At 50.3% G+C, this 7,958-nt stretch overlaps 1 long non-coding RNA gene across 1 annotated transcript; it reads right to left on the reverse strand.

Moving 5' to 3' along the window:
- Positions 1 to 2,687: 2,687 nt before the first annotated feature.
- LOC119627862 (uncharacterized) lies at positions 2,688 to 7,505 on the reverse strand. Its single transcript, XR_005244076.2, has 5 exons — positions 7,341 to 7,505; positions 4,924 to 5,018; positions 4,146 to 4,461; positions 2,966 to 3,037; positions 2,688 to 2,803 (listed from the first exon to the last, which is right to left on the reverse strand). It is a non-coding gene; the product is annotated as an uncharacterized lncRNA (long non-coding RNA).
- Positions 7,506 to 7,958: the final 453 nt, after the last annotated feature.

Genomic DNA, 7,958 nt, shown 5'->3' on the forward strand with positions numbered 1-7,958 from the left:
CCGTCAGGGCTCCGCAGGAAGATTTGAGGAGGAGGAGGGCTGTTGAGTAGGGAGCAGGAATTCGCAGAGTAGAGAGAACTGCGCCTGGGCAGGCAGTCCCTGCGCGGCGCAGGGGAAGCAGAAGGGGGAAGAGAGGAAGCTGAGTGTTCAAGGCAAGGAATTTTAACAACCTTGGGCAATTTACCTCACCCTTCTGAGCCTCAGTTCCCTCCTCTGAAATGGTTATATTAATAGGGCCAAAGACAAGAGCTGCTGCAAGAAGCAGAAGCAGTAACAATGGCGGACACTTAGCAAGAGTTTACAGCAGCCTGGCGATGTTCTGGGATCTTCATACCCAATGAGACAGCGAACTCTCCCAGCACAGTAGAAGTCTCTTGACCATGGTCTGCCAGTTTATGTGGGAGCTGGGTGGGGAGGGGAGGCTCTTTACCTCTGAGCCCATTGGTGCTTGTAGAAAAGCCATGAACAGTAGCTGGTACTGTCCATATGGTCACTGGTGATGGGATTGCTAATGTTATTGTTGTCAGCTGTATTATTTCTATTGTTACAGCCGCTCACTACCAACCCTAAAAGGTAGTCACCATTAACTCCTTTATGGAAAGGAAACAGGCGCAGAGAGGGTAAGTGACTTGCCTAAAATCACACAGCAGGTGTGGGGCCAAGCGGAGAGATAAGAAACCAGGCAAATCCAATGGTCAGATGCTCTCACCCACCGCAGAGGGAAAAGGAGAGAGGGCACAGTTTAGTGCAGGGCGAGGCCTGGGTGAGAGAGGGACACCTACCGCCAGGGCAGGTCCCTAGCAGCTGATTTATTTGCATTCCAGCAGGGACGCTAATTGGTCAGATCTTTATCTCAACACGATAACAATGACATGGGACCTCAGGGATTTGTTTACAGCAGCTAAAAATGATGCATTTGTGGGAATGGGAAGCTGGGTTGGAGTGCGGGTTTTGTTTGCGGCTACTTTAGCTTCAGAGGGTGGGGAGTGTCTACTGGGGGAGTGGGGAGGCTGAGAGGAGGCTGCTGGTCATTCTGAGAATATTTCCTAAAACTAATGATTAAGAGAATTAGTCTCCTTGTTTGAAGACCCCAAAAAACACAAAATTTGATGGACAATTAAATAATGCTTCTGTAAGTGGGAAAAGAGAGCGCCTGGGAACCCCACTCTCCGCAGATCTCTGCTCAGCCCCAGCCACCACCGCAAGAACCGTTTCTCCTCGCATAGGTGCAGAACTCTTTGTAAGTGCTTTTCTTAATCCTAAAGGCAGGCTTATAAAGTCCACACTGTTATTATCTTCTTTTGTAAGTGAGAAAACTGCCATTTAACGAGGTTGAAGGACTGGCTCAAAGTCACAAGACTACAAAAACAGCAGGACTCCACACCTAGATCTGGTGGACTACAGGGCCAGTGCTCCAGCCCAAGACAGAGGCATGAGGTATGATTATGACTTAGAGAAAGCAACATCTCCCTGGGCCCCATCCCAAACCCAACCTCCTCACCTATGGAGTCTCCTTGCAGAGGAGGGTGTCACCAGGGCAACTCTTGCACATGAATGCTCAGGAGATCTGTCTACAGCCTCTCACATGCATGCTTACTGACTTACCAGTTGTGGGAGGTATAAGATATTCACATCTGCCTGTGTACATGCTCCCTCATGTGGGGGCACAATACATACATATATATACACATGGGCCACCCTTCTACTATACTAATGTGGAGGGCATGACACATGGAGTTTTTAAAAGTCTAAATTTCAGAATATTTCAATGTAGTTTTATTACTTTCAACAACACACAGAGTCATTACAACTCTGGTAATAAAATCTATTCCCTCTTCTCTGACTACAGCTTAGACAGGCCCTTATGGAACCACTTTGTACAAGACTAATTGTAATGATCCCATAAATTGCCTTATAGAAATAGTGCATCTGATAGTCATGGAACTTAATTTTCATCTTGGATCATATAAACATTTCTCTCCAAATCTCATGTCACTACCAGTAATTCACATTATTGTTGGGGGAGAGGGGAAAGGAGGGAGAGAATTTAGAATGAGTATTGGCCAGCCCTGTGTTAATGACCACATGATCTGAAACAGCACAGCCCTAATGTGGAGTCTACATTTATGGTCAGTCCTGAGTGCCTTCTTCCCCCTGCCCATCCACATGTGCACTCACTAATGTGTTCACACAGGAAAGCACTTTCCTCTTCATTCAAGAAGAAAGACAAGTCTGTAGAAATATCTATATCATGTCTGTATCCACCTACTGGAAACCTATATTTCTCAGGAGATGAAACTGCCACCAATCTCAAAACTATGGTTGCAGCTGGAAGGTAAAGGGTAGAGGGTGGCTGTCTGGTTGCCTGCCACACATCTGGGGAGCCCAGCTCCCAGGGGAGAATGCATGAGATTTAGTCTCCTCTCAGGAGGCCAGTGACTCAGTGCCCCCAACTGGCCCCAGTTAGGGAAAAGGTAGGAGATTATTGATGGACCCAGAGCAGCTAGAGTGCTCAGTCCTTGGCTGGTGTGAGAAGCCAGGGACCCCACTCTTTTCTCTTAGATTTGGCCCCTGCATTTTAAGGCGATCTCTGAGACACCTTCCAGTTGGGGTGATCTCAAGACAATACAACCCCCAGTCTAAACTGGGGCTGTTGGGAAAGAAAGGAAGGTCAGTTTGCCCTCACTTGTGTGTGGTGCAGTAGGGGCGGGTGTTCCTGGTCTGGGAGCCCCCATCTGCTCTCAGCTATGCCTGGGGCCCAGGCCTCATGGTCACCTCCAGCTCTGCTCTGGTTCTCTTCAGACTGCCACAATAGAAGGAAACGGAGGCTCCTCAGGATCTGCCTGGAGTGGGGATTTCCATGGGCAGGGCAGCCAAGCCTGCCACCTGGAGCCCCACAGACCAGCTAGGGCCCACTGCTGAGGCTACCGGGGAGTGGGGGCTTGGGAGGTGGGAGAGGTCTTACCAGTTGGAGCAGGGCACAGAGTAGCTTCCCTTTCACAAGCAAAGGGGTGCATGGGCATTCTCCTGAGCAGCCCTGAGGGTCAGAAGCAGAGGGGTGGGATGGGGGAAGGAATGTGGGGCTCAGGAGTGAGGTCTTGCTCAGTTAGTCTCACCCCACCTCCGCGAAGCCCTCCTGTGCTGCCCTGATTCCCTTCACATCAAACATCTGCAGGGGTCACGATCAAAAAACCTGAGAGCATCAGAGTGGAGGGGGTAAGAAGGTAGGGAAAAGGGGGGAATTAAACAAGATGAGGGGAAGAGTGAGAAAATAGGTAGGAGGGAAACAAGTGGGGAGGAGTGGAAACAGTGAGAAAGGAAACTGAGGAGATGGGGGAGGAGGTGAGGAAGAAAGGAAGTGGGGGAAGGGCATAAAGGAAAAGGGGTGGGAGAGTAAAATGGGCTCCGTCAAAGACCAAGGGGCTACGAGGGGGAAAAGACTAGCAGTGAGGGAGAGGAGGACTGCAGGCGGAAGAGCGCGCGCGTTTTAGGATCCCCGACTCAGAGGCTCTGCCCGGCCTCTGGATGTGGCGAACCTCAAGAGGTAAGAAGGTCCTTGCCTCTGGTTGATAGGAGCGCGGAGAGGTGGAGGGGAGTTCGAGAACCTAGAGGCAGGTTCAAGGACAAAGGCGCACCTTGTGCAGGCCGACCAAGTCACTCTAGCCCTCTTCGCTAGGGCCCCGGGCCCTTGGCAGGCGGATGGAGAAAGATGCCCCAGGAAAAAGCCCAGCACTGCTAGGCCCTAGGTGCACTGGCTTGGAGACGCGGCGCCAGTGGCGGGCAGGGCACAATGAGGCCCGGAGCCCTTACAGTCGTTGCAACCTGGAGCTACCGAACCGGGGACCTCCGACCTGACACGCCTGCGAGGCTTCGAGGTCCAGAGGCTGGACCTGGTTCCTAAGGCGCGCCACTCCTTCTGACCCCTGTGGCTTGCGTCCTCGCGCGCCGCACCAGCCCGGTGCCTCTGCCCTCTCTACTGTTCCCTGGCTGATTCTGAGCAAGGCCAGCAGCCCACGGTCCCACCCGACCCCCAAATCTCCGCAGGGTCAGGCGAGCCGAACCGGAACTGCGCCGGGGCAGTGGTGGTGGCTGGGCGTCCCTGCAGCTTCAGGGCCAAGGGCAATAGGGGGGCTAGGCCCGCAGACCCGGCCGTCCGCTGACGCAACGAAGGTCTAGCTGAACCTTGGGGATCATTCTCCCAGTGCCGACCGAAGACCCGGACCTCCGGGCTGGACGCGGAGAAGGCCAGATAAGACGTTACTTAAACATGTTACTTAAACAAGACTGCAGTAAACGTTTCTTTCCAAGTGAGAAAAGTCTTTTTCGTTCTCAGACGGTTTGAAGGTATTTGTGCCAACGTGACCCCCAGGGAGATTTGGAGGAAGATTTCTATGTCCTAGGAGGCTGAGATCCCACGGAGCCGGTTTACTGTTGAGAGCAGACAGTTTCGAGTAGATAGCGCTGGAAGAAACACGAAGAATCTCTCTTGCTTCTTGGTACGCGATAACCACATTTCTCTCTCTATTCCCCCTCTACTAAAAATCAGAATGCGCACGAAGCAGGCAGTCGCTCTGGTTCAAATGAATTAATCTGCCGAAGACTGCAGCTGCTCTTCTGAAGTCAGATTACAATTTAAAAAGTTTATACACATTGAAATTTCGCTACGGAAAGTTAAACGCACGCTAGCAACAACAACAAAAAAGGAATGCATTCAGAATTCCAATTTAATCCTCAAGTTAACACTGCTCACTGCACGCCCAAATGGCGCACACAAACAGTACAAATAAATGTCTGTATACAGGAGTCCTTTATTTAGGTGTTTTTTGTTTGAAAAACTATTGAATTGATTTTCATTCAACAAAGATACAGTCTGTTCGACATGTTTTATTAACAACTGGTTTTGGTAAAGAAAGTGTAATTTACATTTTTATCTTTAAAATTATTGGAGGGGCAGATCCACAAAGATAGCTGTGAAGCCCTCTCCCTGAGAAATCGAAAGTCACATTCTCAGCAAGGACCTGCAAATTACAAAGAACTATACAAGTTACTGTATTTGGACTAATTTTTTCCCAGAAAAGAGAAATGCTGGTTAATTTAGAAAACTCAATTCCAAATAAAATCTAGGAAAATTTGGCATTCCTACAAACACATGCAAAACAAACTAAATGCTTAAAATAGCATTTCAAAATCTCTTTTTATGAAATTCCTTCAACAAGAAAAAACCTCCCAAGAAATTAGACCAGTTTAATGCCTTCTAGGACTCACCAACCCAGTTGACATTTCTTTGAAAGCACAAAATGTATTCACCCATCTCGTAATTAAAATGCTATTGCTTCTGAATTGCTTTTAAAAAAAAATGGGTAGCTTTCTAACATTCCTTAACAAAAAACCAAAGCAAAGCACACTTGCGCATACACACACACACCCCACCACCACCACCACCATCACCACCAACAAATTAACAAAAACCCATTTAGTGGGTCTCTCTCGATCTCGTAAATTGACATTGAAAATGAAACTTCTAGAAGAGCAATTAAAAAAAAAAAAAAAAAAGATTTCCCTGAAATGTTTTGGCTGAGTTCATCACAGGATGATTTTTCATGCTTTAATAGAAAAATCACTTCTGATTTTAGTGTTACATTGTTACATTTTGATTAGAAAGCCACAATAACTTTCAACTTGTTTGTGGCCTTGGTTACCTAATTAAATGACCATTTTAATAGCCGAGAGATAACGGGATAAGCAGTGGCATTTACAACTAAAATTATCTATTATCTGCCTATATTTATATGTACATTAAGCAATATTTGTGTAGACAATAACAGTTATGAGAACACTTTACAGTTTTCAAAAAATTGTCACATTTTTCATTTGATAATGCATTTATTGTAATGGATAGCATGTTGTTCCTTAAAAAAAAAAAAAAGGTACAGACGTTTATGTCTCTATACAGCACTTCCCCTTCAAGGACTTTACCACCGTTTACTGATGATCTTTAATCATAGGGTGGGGTAGAGAGCTTGTATAAATGTATGAGGTGATGAAAGCGTAGGAAGGCAGATACACTCGATTAAAACAAAATCAAACGCTTCCATGGATGCAGCCATCCTTACTTTATCTGACAGTAATTAGCTAAAGTGTCTGGAACGAAAACATATTATTAGTAGAGCACAGCTCGAGGATTTCAAAGATCTCCTTTTCAGACAAGAGAATGCAAATGCCCCAGAAGGCGATCGTAACTGGATAGGCGTTGGAACCAGATCCCACTCTCTGATAAGAGACTCCTGCGGAGCGACTGCTGCTGTACAACTACCGCTCTGGAGTTCTTCTCCTTTCAGGCCCGAGGCCGTCGCGGGTACAGGCTGCGCGCGCGGGAAAAGGAGGCCACCTAGATGAGACTGGCCCGGCAGGGATCCCTGCGGGGAAGCACGGCCACTGGGCAACCAGACCAAGGGAGTCTGAACAATACTGAGGAGGTAGCTGGAGACAACCCAAACCCTTGCTCTGGGCATAAAACTCAGATCAATCTCAGGGATGCGGTAGCAGATAGAGGTTTTCCGCAGGCTGGAACAGCACTGCGCTGGGCTGGGGATGGGGAAAGGAAGCGGCGATAAGGCCTAGGCACCACCCGCTAGGCCCCTTCGCCTGGGAGTCCTCACAGGCCTGGTGAGGAGCAACCTGCCCAGGGTCCTCAAAAGACAACCGCTTAGGCCTGGCGCAAGGTACCTGGCCTGGGGGCGGCTGGGGCGGCGGGATTTGGGGTAAAGGCACCCGTGGGCCTGCTGGTAGGGAGGAGACAGCACCCTGCGTGAGCTGATAGAGGCGCCCTAGTGGGCTCCGGCGGCAGCAGCGCGTCTGTGGGCGTGTATCGGCGATCAGGCGCTAGAGGGGCGCTTTGTCCTGGTCGCAGTTTTAAGACCTGGATTGTTGGGGCTAGATTTATGTAAGGCCTAGGAGCGAAGCGAGGCTGAGAAGCAAGGGAGTGTAACAAGGAGAAATGCAGGCTTCGGTTGGAAACTGGGGAGAGAGAGATTGTTTCGATAACCTTTCTCCTTTTCTTTTTCCAGAATCATGAAATCACCAGAGGAGAAGAAAACTGCGGACTAGAAGAGAGCAGAAGCATTTCCCCTGAGACAGTTTTGCCCCGGAGGTGGGTTGGGGAAGTGAGGTTGGAGCTCAGCTTCCTGCTTGTATGCTCGGCGGCCACCGTTATGCACACACACTCAAGGTCCGCCACCCCGCAGTGCCGTGCACCCCTCCGCCCCCACCTCGGAATCTTTGCGCCCGAGCGCTCGGGATCCACAGCAAAACCAGGCACATTCCTCCCTCTGCAGACTCACCGCCTGGTTTGTAGACACCGGTCTGCGCCTGGGGCGTCAATAGTTTCAGGATTTAAAACAGAAAGACACCGGGCGCCCCTGTGGCTGAGGAATGGCGGTTCCGGCGCAAGACCCTGCCCACAGAGGGTATCTCCCCACTGCCTGCGGGCAGCCGCCACCTAAGTACTCCCGGGCGCACGTGGCCCGCGCGGCATCCCAGCTCCCCGGGCCGACCCAGGGGCTGCCTCTCCACAACATTTCCGCTCCCTTCTGCAGAGCCCCGCCTCTCCCCCCTCCCGACAGGCTGTTCTTTCTCCCTTCAACCTTGAGCACCCACTCCTGTCGCCGTTGCGGGACCCGCGTGGCAGCCCTCCACCCTCGTACCCACTCCCAGCCGGTGTCTTATGCCGCACGGAGGCAATGTCCACCGTCCCTGCACCTTTCACCCGCCCCTTCCAGGTGAGACGGGTCTCTTCCAGCTCCGCCATCCTGACGGCCAAAAAATTGCTTGGAGTAGCTGAGGCCGGATGAGGAGAGCCCCGGTTGAGCTGGAACCGTTCCCTAATTTTTAAGGCCAGCGCTGCACACGGGTCTTTCTACGGCCCTCAAAGCAGTGCCCACTGCTCCTCACTGGGCTAG

This window comes from Chlorocebus sabaeus, chromosome 9 (genome assembly GCF_047675955.1).
Source record: "Chlorocebus sabaeus isolate Y175 chromosome 9, mChlSab1.0.hap1, whole genome shotgun sequence".
In the NCBI taxonomy this organism is placed as follows: domain Eukaryota; kingdom Metazoa; phylum Chordata; class Mammalia; order Primates; family Cercopithecidae; genus Chlorocebus; species Chlorocebus sabaeus.